Genomic DNA, 12,390 nt, shown 5'->3' on the forward strand with positions numbered 1-12,390 from the left:
TCGTCGCGGGCCGGGCGGCGGGAGGAGGCGAGCGGCGGCCGCGGCGTCCCCACCGTGGCGCAGTTACCATGGGACGGACGCCCTCTCCCTCCGGAAGTCACCGCCGGCAGGGCGGGGAGGGCGGGCCGGGCAGAGCCGCCATCTTGAGCGCGGCGCCCGGCCCGGCGCCCGCCATCTTGAGCGTGGCGCGGGATTCGCCTGAGCGCCCGCCCCGCTCCCCGCCCGCCTCCCGCGGCGGTGATTGATGCGAGGGGAGGGTGTCTGAAAGTCTGCGAACAGTCGCGGTCTGATACACGCGCTTTTATGAATATATGTAAACTGTGGGAAAGTCCAGTCTGGGGTTGAAAAGATTCCCCTTCATTGAAAGAAGGTCACAGTGGCCCCAGGAGAGTTTTATCCCAGGCCGTGGCGTGGATCCCTCCTCCGGCCCCTGCAGAGTCCTCGCACGTGCAGTGGACCACCCTTCGTCTTTAAAAACATGCCAATATTGCATATAAAACTTCATATAGAAAACAATGTTATCTACACGGGTAAATCCGGTGCTGAAATCCTAGGGAAAGCTTGCAACAGCTGTAATTGTGCCAACTTGTGCATAGGCCGTAGTTTTTAATTACACAATACCTTTGTATCCCAAAGGGCCTGTGTCTCATTTAGTGCACAGAATGGGCTGAGATATGACTACGTTGTTACTCAGGGACGTGGAGTTTCCTACCCTTTGAGTGCTTCCCTTTGCGGTTGGAATAAAAGTATGTATTTGCAATTTTAAAGACCAGCATAACACATAGGATAATCTGCAGTGATCCCTTGCACATGACAAGCTGTTACACTTTCATCCCATCTTAAGGGTAATTGGCTCTCTGAAAACCACTCTGAAGCATGTGAAACACCCCGGGTCAGGTTGGCGATGGTTTGAGAGCCAGAGCTTGCGGACTGAGCCAGACTCCAATCCCCTCCCTTCCTCCTTATCCTCCCTCTGGGGTTCACTTGACATGGTTTTTATTAAAGACTCGTTATAATCTCTAGATCTGACTCAGACCTCATCCTGAACGCCAGTGGTGTGTCTCCTGCACCAGCCCAAGGGTTTGTGTTTGGTCAGACCGGAGCAGAATCAGGGTGTGAAATGCTGTGGAAGTTGATGTTTTTGACACTGGAAAGTCTGGGACTAGAACCGCACTCAAGGAGCGCCATGGAGAATGGGAGAGAGCATTTAAATTTTAGAGGAGATTTTCTGTGAAGCAACATGAGCAAATGAGAGAGGAAAAGCTCCAGTCCCCTCATCTGCAGAGGGACTTTGCTGTCAGCCCTGATCACTTAATATCACGTTCTGCTACTTCATTTCTAATTGTGCTGATTTCTTCTATAGGCTCAAGCAACAACTGAGTCATGCAATATAGCTTCTGTAATTCCTGTGAATCCTCTTTTTTTTTTTTTTTTTTTTTTTTTCTCCCACAAAATGGATTACAGGACATCGTTTATGCTTCGGTGATCCTCCACTGAAGTACGCTAACCTCCAGAAATATAAAATACCCGGGTTTCCACACCACAGCTCCTGTCTTTCAGTGCCATCTAGTGCCCACGCATGGAAGAGATGCTGGAACTAATGGAATTTCTCATCAGGTCGATTTGTCATAATTAACACATTTTGGACATTGATAGATGGCACCGGTAGAAGATATATTTGTAAATTAATACAATATTTCTCTATATAAATCTAGCAATATATAAATTCATATTTTTCTTTTATGGCACTAAATTCTGACACAGATCTCTTTTATGTTAATGAAATTAAAATCAATAGCACTCACAAATCAAACATACATGTATATATATCGGTTATTTACTTCTGGATATGCTGTTCTCTGTAACTAATTAGATTGCTTTGGAAAGTAATGGTCACCAAAAAAACATAAATTGAAAGTACTGAAATAATTTATCACTTTGCTTTATTTTCAGCTCTCCTGAAAAGGAGGAGCCATCCAGATCAAAGCCCAATCAAAATTTCATTTGTAAAGTAAAACTGCAAGGCTTGGAATAGCATCTTTCCATCTCTCAACAACAAGGAACGAGTTGGTTTTTGAAACAAGGAACAGACTGAAAAAGAAGGATTATACAGAGATCATCTGACTTGGTTGTTGTCGTTTAACCCTTCATGTCTTTATTTATAGTGACTGCTAATTATTATTCTCATCCACAGTCCATGATCATGAGTAAAATAGTTCTTAACCACTGAAACACCCTTGTCTGTCTTTTACTGCTACATACAAATTTAAGAGACGCCCAAGGGACTTTCATAATTTCCCCACATGACTACACAGAAAGCATTTAGTGGCCAGCACAGATAACTCCCTCTTGAAGATCTCAGATTCTAAATCAAGATACAAATCCTGAACAGTGAATACAACAAAAGGAATATGAATACAGAATTTTATACAACAGTCGTGTGCATATTCAGATTCTTATATTTAAAAAATCTTACTCTCCCTACCTGGCCATGAAAGAATTGGAAAGTCATTATTCTCTAAACTAGTCCAGCTAAAGAGGAAACAAAATAAGGTGCTCAGCTGCTTTCATTCTAGTGAAAATCTAATTTAATTAGAGCAATTTCAGATCACAATTCTGACAGCTGTGTTTATCATACTTTCTTCAAAGGATAGAAATTAGCATTGACTGACATAAGCATCAAAGCTTATTTATTCACCCGCCCACATCCTACCAGCCCTTCTGAGTTTGTCTGTTTATTTAGCACTTTAATAACATCACAGTAAATAAGATTTCATTTCAGAGCATGCATGTTTTTTGTCAAAGCATTTAGCACAGAATTCTTATAATGCCACTGTAGAACCTCTCTTTGCAGGTTTGATGAAAGAGCAGCTAGGTGTTCCTCAGAAAAGGCATTTTAAATTATTAACAAGGACATAGACTGGAATCCAGAATTTCTTTTTCTTTCTTTTTTGTCAACAACTAGAAAATATCTGCCTTTCAGCAGTTGCCAGAAACAACCTGTCCTCCCTTAAGCTGCAGAAGATTGCCTGAATCCAAAGGCAGATGGGTCATGGGGGCTTTGAACTTCAGGGTTTGGGGGAACCATGTGGTACTGAAGACTGTGCTCTGTTTCACATCTGCTTTGCCCTTGCCAGCTCGTACAGAGGCGTGAGCCCTGCCTGTTCACACACAGCATACAACCTATCTATCCTCTTGTGAAATAGAAGTAGGTTCTTGCTGGTAAACACCATCTTTTATTTCATATTTGTGCAACAGCTGTTAAAACAGAGCTTGATCCCTAATTAGAGCTGCTGGAGCACAGGAATGAGGTGAATGGATCACAGCTCAGCTGCCTCTTTCCAAGGCACATATAGAACTACCATCACATCGGATCAGACACCAGAAACATAAGCATCAGGAATTTGCTTCCCACCTGCAACTTCAAGCCCTGGGGTGACAGAGAGGCACATTTAGGAGGGGAGCCCATGAGCTGATTCTTCAGGTATCAGCAGTAGTTTGCATATTTCCTTAATTGTTCATGAAGGACAAAATACAAGAAAATTCTGCCAAAGGAAGAGGAAAAGCTCCTTTCAAATTACTTTCCAAAAAGAGGTAAAGCAAACAACTCCATTTGATTTTTCAACACGTGGAACCCAACTGAGCTGATGGAGTAGGTTCCCCGAAAGTGCCCTTTACTAGGAAATTCCATCCAGATCTCACCTTTCCCCCCAGCTTGCCAACATATAGATATCACCATGTACAAACTAGAGGCAGCAAAGAAGCAGATTAGAGATCAACTAATAGGAATAAATTCCACTGCTTTGACCACAGAATTACTTTCTCAAGTCCTGGCACTTAATATGCAACAAAATTATCATAAGACAACAGTTCTTTGTAATGGAAATCATTTAAGTTTCAATGTTTCATCCAGCAGTGCAGACAGGCCTGTGGAGTGTGCTATCTTATCTGGAACACTTATTAAGGCTGACCACTGGCTTATACAGCAGGAGCTGAAAAGTGACAAATTCAATTCTTCAGTTCTAAAATTAGGAAAAAAACAGAAATGAGACACTCAGCAGCTGGTGAGGAAAAGATGAAAAATTCACAACTTTCAATCACTCACAGCACAAGTTAGGCAGAAATAGACTGAGCTTCCCATTTTGTTTTGCAGGTTGTGTCACTTCCAGTCTTTCCTGTGAAACTCAAGGATGGCTTATAGTAGTGATTTGCATGTAGATTAATGAAATATCTGCTTTCAGTGGTTGTACTTCTGAGTCTTGGTTTTCTCTAGTTGAGAAAAAAACCCAGCTTTTTGAGAGGAATATTACTCTTGTAAATATCCTCATGCTCTAAACCATTACAATCAGAGTGACTTTTTTAAAAAAAAAAGAAGGACAAAAAAGAGGAAAGATTAGGACATGCAGCAGAGTAGCATTGATTTGCATTTTTAACTGAGAGCCCAGCAACTAGAGAGTTTTGTTTATTCTGTTTATCTAGGCAGAAACCACATAGGCACATGGAAAATCAAATTGTGGACGTGCTTTTTCTCAACTACCATGAAAATGTCAGGGAAAAGCATAACTTAAATGTCTCTTCAAAAGCATTGTCCAGAAAACTTGTCTTGCATTTACATAATCCACTCTTCCAGCAGCTCCCCTGACTTTCTTCATGCCTACCAGTAACCAAAAAAGTGCAACAAAGAGTAGCTTAGGTTGGTATTCGGTATCTCATAGGAGATTACTGAAGCAGCATATTAACTAGGATAAGTGTGGTCTTCTTTTATTAACTTGGTTGATCCATAAAGCAAATCTACCTTCTTCATGAATACCAACATTTTAATTTGCAACAAAAATATGGAATCTGGAGAGTAGGAATTAATAAAGTCGCTATTATTTATGTTTGACCACTTGCTTTGCTGAATATAGGTAAATTTTACATGTTTTCATCCAGCTAAAGTTCTTATTTTTTCCATTTGGTTACTTTGATGAATGAGAAAAAAAAAATCTGCATCTGCCAGAACAGAGGAGGGCTCTGCAGGTTGATTTGGGTATATCAGGATATTGAATTCCATTGTATTGCCCCAAGCAGTAAGTTTTCCCTACTCAGAAGTGATCAGCCAATGACAGGTCCAAGATCCATGCATCAGAAAATAAGAGCTTCAGTTAAGTGGGAATCAGATTACAAGTTCCAACTATCTCTGTAGCTTAAATAAAGCAGTAGATGCCACAGAGGCCATGTTCTTCCTCACAAAACTCCCTTTTCTCTTCCATGATTGTGTTGCTTTTTTTCTCTGCTACACATTAAAATCTTACTGGCTGGACAAAGGGAGGAGATGTGTTATGCCATAGCTGATAATAATTCACTCACTTAAGTTACTTTAATCAGAGATAAATGGAAATGGCAACAACTGGTTATTGAGGTACTTTTTGGGTCACATTCTGAAACTTCATTAATACTTGCAAAAGCACTTTGTGAGAAACCCACTGTATCCTTAACTAATCTGTCTTCAACACCCTGTACCCCGAGGTGGTTTTTTCACTCCAAAAAAGTCCACATCATATCTCTTAGAGCTCTCTCCACCATCCCCATGTTCCTCAAGACAAAACAGTAAAACATTAATTAGATAAAAGGCAGCTAATGTAGGTATCTACTGTTAGAAGAACTGAAAAATGATAATTTTCCCAGTGCTTCTACTTACCTTGAGCACAGAGACTCCACTACATATGGTTGATTTATGGCTGTGGCTTATGTGGTGAAGTAGTAACAAGACATTTGCAGTATCAGAGCCCACAAAACATAGTTAAAGTAAGTCTTAAAAGCAACAATGTGGAGCCAGAGTCCTCAAATCTGCTGCTATGGTTTAAAAATGAATCAGTTTTGCTTTAGCAGCAAAAAGGTGCAAGAAGTCAGTGTTGGAGCAGGGAGGGTAAACTGTATTCACCTCTGGTTCATGTTTCAAGCATGGTCCCAACTGCAAAGCCTCCTCTGCTACCCTTTTCCTCTGAAGTTACTCCCTCCCCTAAGCAACTGATAAATGCTGTTAAACAGTCAAAGGTTCAAATTTAAGTCTGTTAAAAAGAAATAAGAATAGAATTAGATAAGAATCAAGCTTAAATGGAAAACCTCAGAATATGATGCCAGGGCTGAGGTCATGTTTTAAAATTCAGTTATTTCACGCCTAATACTTGGAAAAATACACTATCAGTTTTAGGTATCCCTTTTCCAAAGCAGACATTTCACTTTAAAGCATGAACAGGCACAGGCTGGTTATTCAGACCTTCAGGGAAGTTGTGTTGTACTAAATCATAAGAGCCCATATGTGATTCATCTCTAAAGTTAAACTGTCAAACTAGAACCTGAAATACAGATTCAGACAGCTTCAAGTTTCAACAGCTTTTGGGACTCCTTCATTTATAGGCAGTCCTCAGCAACGAAAACTGAATTTATAATTGCAAAGTCCATAATCTTCTAACCTCACATTTAAAAACATCCCATCTTTTCTGCAGAATGTTATTGCTAGAAAATCTCCACCACCATTTTCATGCATCCTTAGTTACAAAGTTTCACTGGGTTGATCATCCATGCAGTGTTTCCTCAAGAGGCCCTGGGATATGTCTTTGATCAGGTAAACGTCCTGTACAACCACCATTGTTGCAGCTGTCAATAACCAGTCCTGCAGCATAACAAAGCAGAGCAGGTTATTCTCTTACTGGCAGGAATTAGTAAAGGATAATTGGAGTTACATAATGTTATTCAGATGGATTGCCCAACAGCAAACACCACTAATAAAACCAGGAGTGTTGCAACAGAACAACACACGTCAGAGACTTTCAGGGAGCTGGTGACCGAAAAATGTATTAGAATTGGGGTTTTGAGAGGGGTTTTATATCACCTACATTCCCCAAAGGCCTTTATGGTTAGACAAAGTTTTCTAGGGTGCTCCTCTATTTCTTGAGATTTTTCCTCAGGTTAAAAACCCCCCGACTTCGGTCCCAAAACTTGGGCCAGTATTTATCTCCAAAGCCTAGACCAGCACTGATTTCTGATTCTGCTACCAGAACTGATATTGGAGTGAACAAGCTGGCCACACATCCACATCACCTTTGACATGAACCTCCACCTCATCGCTTTGGGTTGTCCTGACTTGTTTGTTCACTTTCAAATATCATTTGCAGTCAAAATCCATCTTTAGTGCAGTAATTTTAGAAGGTACAGTACAGGAGGACTGGTGTACGTTATAGGACACATAAACTAATAATCACACTCAAAGCTCTACTAAAACTTTCAAATAGCTTTAAGTGGAACAGTGAAAAAAGTATTCCGGAAACAAATTTGGTCTGACAGTAGACTGTTAATGGCTGAAATAATCTTTTAACATCTTCTCTGGCATAAAGCATAATAGCAGAGCTAAAATAAAGCCTAATGAAGCACATCCTCTGGAGTTTCCCAAGCAATGTTCAGATCTTATTTACCTGGTTCTGTGTCCTCTTGTGTTGTCCTACTGTGTAATTGTATCCAGGTGCATTGAGTCCAAACAGCATGGCAAGTGTCCGTCCAAGGGATTCACATAAAACACATAAAATACAAATAATAACTGGAACATCCTCCTTCTACTAAAGGCCTTTTTGCAACAGGCATTTTACATGATAGCAGAAAATTCTATGAAGTGATCGCACATATGAACATAAAGGATCAGCAGATGAGATGACACAGCACAGTTCATGTACTTAATGAGAATATTCTCCTTGTTTGAGAAACCTCCTTCATAATCCAGCCTTTACAACTTTTCCCAAAGATCTGTCCAGCATTCTGGGATAGCCATATCTCACTTTATTCCCTGTCCAAAAAATTTCTCCTAGGTTATGTTTCAATTCGACAAATTCCCCTTTGTTTAATTCATTGCATGGCCTCATCGCTACCTCAGAACAATTACCACTTCCACCTCCTTACATACGTCTGCCTTACTCTGATGTTGCTCTTTGTAGGGGTTCAGAAATTGAACTGACATATTTTAATATTTTAGGCAGTTGCTGAAGAAAATGAACCCAATGCAACTGCTTTCAGGCCCCAGTTTTTTGGACCCAGCACTGCACTGCCTGTGGAAAAATGTCAGACATTTGCCTGGAGTAAACCTTGGCCAAACCTTGGCAATCCTACAGTCAGATTTCTGAAACAGTGTTCTTGTAGCAGGTGTTGCTGTGACCATTTTCCTTCACAGCCTCAGTTCTTGCTTCTGGGCCAGTTTCTCCTGCTTCCCTGAAGAAACACCCTCACTACATTCACGCCATGCTCTTCCTTTCATTATGCCAGTCCAGTTTCAGATGCTGAACTGCTTTTCACAAAACTGCAATAGATTTATCTCAAAACCAATCTGCTTGCTGTCTACTAATATATCATATTGTAGGTTACACTGATTTCAATACAGTAATAAAGGTCACTGACATTTATCAAAACCTTTCTTTTCAGTTGCTCATAATGTGTTGTTAGCATTGAAGTATTTTGTCCGATGGGGGGAAGAAAAGGACTTCCAAATGTTTGAAAATATGGATAGGAGTAAAATAATGGTTTTTTTCTAGTCCATGTGTAAACAAGTCTTTGTTTGCTTCACTGCTCTAAATCACAGAGGAACTAGAGTGCTTCGGAGTCTAGAGACAGTCACGGGTTCAGCTTTCACTGTCTCTCTGAACATTTGCCCTGGATCCAAATATACAAGCTCAAGGGAAGATTTGTGTGCGGAAGGAACATAGGTTAAGACTTTCTGAAATATTAAAAATGCAAAATTTCTATCAAAGTATTTTCTTCCAATTTTAGGGAACTTCCCCAGCAGAAAACTGTTCTGTACAGACAGTGCAGTCTGTTCTCCATCCACACACCAGAGAGGTTTTACACCCACTCCCCAAAACAGCTTTCACTCCACAAGAAGCAAGAACTGTGCTTCTGGTAAAGTTTTCACAAGCTATGGTAAATGTAATTTAAGCAAACATTTTTATTACCTATAGTAAGTAACTTTCTGTAAGTAAAACTATCATTCCTGTTCCTTTAACCATGTATGTTATTTCCACTACAGGCTTGTTCACATTAGGTCAAACTAACACAGCATTTAATTCCTGTGCACCAACCTTTAGTCCGTATCCCACAATTACATTGAATTGTTGCTTAGTTTTGACTTCTAGTAGAAGCTGTGGGGAAAATACAACATAATATAATATAGGCAAATTGAGTGTTAATTCTGCATTTTTACAGCTGAAATTAATTTTATTTTTGGAGTAACAGAAGGGGAAAACAAAAAGTGGTGATGCATCAGCCCTGCCCATCTCGCTGGACAGATGAGAAAGGAGCTGTTCGAAGACAGGGCTGATTCAAAGAACAATCGTGCTCCCAGGCTGAGGGTGGATCCGTCAGCTTTTGCGTAAAGAGAGTAGAAGAAAAGGGAGAAATGGAGAGACCTTCTTTCCTTGAAATTCTTAGGCAGGCTAAGGGAAGCACCAGACACTGATTGTAACACAGAGATTGTAACACTCAGCCCACAACCACAAGTACAGAAGGAACTTCAGCAAACTTGCACCTGTACTTAATAAGATAAATCAATGTCATTTTTATCAGACATCAATATCAATTGGGAAAAAAATACTACTTGATTTTAAGCAAAACCTTTATTTTAGTTCAAAGGCTTGTTTGTATTAAAAACAGTTACTTCAAAATCAAATTCACATAAAATTCAGCATGTAAGTAAACTGAAGTTGTCATTGGTCAAGATCCATTTCTAAAAGACAGGGGCTCCAAAGGACATTTTAACAACCTTGTGTGGCAACAGATAAAACTGGGACAGCAAGACCATCTCCGAGTTTGCAGAATGAGGAATTAATCTTCCCTTATCCCCTTCAGTACATTTTAAAACACCAGCTGCAAACAAGTGCTGATTGGAATCGTGTCTAACAGTAACCAGATGCAGAAGGGGAAAAGGAGCAGCTCTTCTCAGGTGGAATAGACAAACATTTATTTATGCCAATCTTGTATGTGCAAGCTGATATATTTTTGTGGTTATACTGAGATTACATTACTACGGCCACATTGATACCCATGGAATTGTTTCTTATTTGTATTCCTGTAATTAGGCCAGGAAGAATCAAATGTTCCATTTAAATCACGTTTTCATTCTGCTGTAGATTTTCATGCTCTTCAAGATCTGAGTTCTGGACTAACCGTAAATGAGAAAAATAAAACAGTAAGGAAGGAAAGAAGAAAGATAAAAGATCTGCTTTATTTATACCACCTCATTTGGATTGAAATCAGTCATGGCTAAGGCAGGATTTTGCAACGTGGGAGAAGCTCTTTCAGGCCAGTACTTGCAGAAGTTCCATACATACCCAGCATTAGGCTCAAAACAGCTTTTCAGTTGCATTCGAGAGTCTGTTAAATTTATCACTTTTTATTATTGTTTATTTATTAAAAGTTTGCAAAATCAGTTGTTCCTGCACTCTGACTATGCATTATTTACCTTATGTAAAAGAAAACCTGGACATGTGAAATGCTAGGGAAGTCTTCCTCTTATAACACCATTTAAATCTGCAGTCCCGATGCAGGTATCAATATAATCCATCGTTTTTCCTTGAAACCTGCCTGCACATGTATCCCTACCCTGTGTAGCAGGGAGGAGAGGTCTGAAGTTTACTGCCTTGGCAGTGACCTTGATGGAGAGGTAGGTCACCGAGCATGCAGGGTCTTCTGGATGCCACCCTGTCAGTAATTACAGAGATGTTCTTTTCAGTATAAAATGATGTAGGAGGTGTAAATTGTGACACCTCTTCCCATTTTAAAGGTGTGGTGCCGCTCCTGGGAGCACACTGTCTGTGCTGGCAGTTGTGTGGAAAAAACTGCAGGAAAAGACAAGCTCTGCTGCCCCTTGGTGGCCATCACTCCACTACAGTCCTATAGGATTTTTTTTATACGTGGAAGAGGGCTCTTCTAATGCTGTTAAGCACTGTGTTAGATGATGTTTGGGGAGAAGGTATTGACTAAGTTGCGTGGCAAAAATTGGGGAAGTACTGTCAGCAAAGGGGGTCTGGGTATCACAGAGGAGAAGGTATCAGACATTCAGATTTGATGGCAATTCACAAAGCAAATGCAGCACTACATCCAGGGGCCATCAACACGGACATCACAAACTGAAGGCGAGTCCTTCTTTGGGAAAGCCAGACAGAAAGACTGGGGGCACGAAGCAACATTATTAGAGACCACCACATGGTTCTGAGAGACAGATGTTTCTTGGTGACACCAGCAGATATATGTCTGGTTCAGATAGGGAAGACTGAACACAACGTGCTAGTGAGGCTTCATCTAGAACATCACAGACAAGGAACCAAACCCCTGTTTTATGAGACAAACTTACAGATTAACAGGAACTGCCACAAAGGTACCTGGGAAACCTGTTGAGAAAGGAGATCTTAGCTGGAATCATGAGACCAGGAGCTCCTGGATGGATTAGCCTTCAAAAGCTCATCTGGAGCCCTTGACTGTGCAGGACTTTCTCTGGAGCACCTCCTCCAAGCTCCTGGTGAACAGGTTCCGTGAGGAGTGCATGGCAGCGACAGCCAAGGTCAGCCCGAAGGAGATCTGTGAGCTGAAAGAGTGAGCGCAGGCAGCACCTGCCTGTTGAGCAGGAGCCCTGACTGCTGGCTGGGATCACCTGGGAAGAGGCACAGCACAGCCACTGGCTCCCCCTGCCTCAGGCAAGTCTGGGCAACAGCTCTTTTCTGAATATGCTGCTGCTGTTCCCTCAGGATCATCAGCGAGCTGCCTGTGGCCAACCTCCTCCTCCTCCCCAAGCAGCTGCTGTCCCTCCTCCAGCACTTTTGCTGCATCACAGCCACCAGCAGGATGAGCTGCAGTGACCTGGACACCTACGTGGGGCCCAGCCTGCCGAGCCCAGCCAGTGAGGACCTGCTCCTGCTGGATGCCATGCTCCAGGAGACACGGAAGGTCTGCTGCCTTGGCTTGCTGGCTGCTGCCTTCCCAGCCCATCCAAGCTGGGCTGTTCAGAGGTCTCTCGATGCCTTCTCCCTCGAGCAAATGCTGGTGGGGGTGGCAGCTGTGTTTGACATTGCTCCTGCTGCAAATGTTAGCTATAAGCACTATTACTGGGGATTTTAGTTCTTTCTCAAGCGTGCAAGAAAATAAGGAAAGCAATAAAGCAAGGAAATACACTTTTTTTTCCACGATGATTTTTTTAGCAAGGAAAGCCAAGGAAATGTATTTTTTTAAGAAGTGGAGGCACGAAAAGCAGCTTGCAAGACAATAGAAAAAGCACACGGTAAGACAGGTATGTATTTCCCATTCAAGGAGCTGCTCAGCTTTTTGGTCTGAAGTGTTCCAAGTAACTCATCATCTGTTTTTGCATCAATGGGAGGG

The sequence above is a fragment of the Chiroxiphia lanceolata genome, chromosome 3, assembly GCF_009829145.1.
Source record: "Chiroxiphia lanceolata isolate bChiLan1 chromosome 3, bChiLan1.pri, whole genome shotgun sequence".
Taxonomy (NCBI): domain Eukaryota; kingdom Metazoa; phylum Chordata; class Aves; order Passeriformes; family Pipridae; genus Chiroxiphia; species Chiroxiphia lanceolata.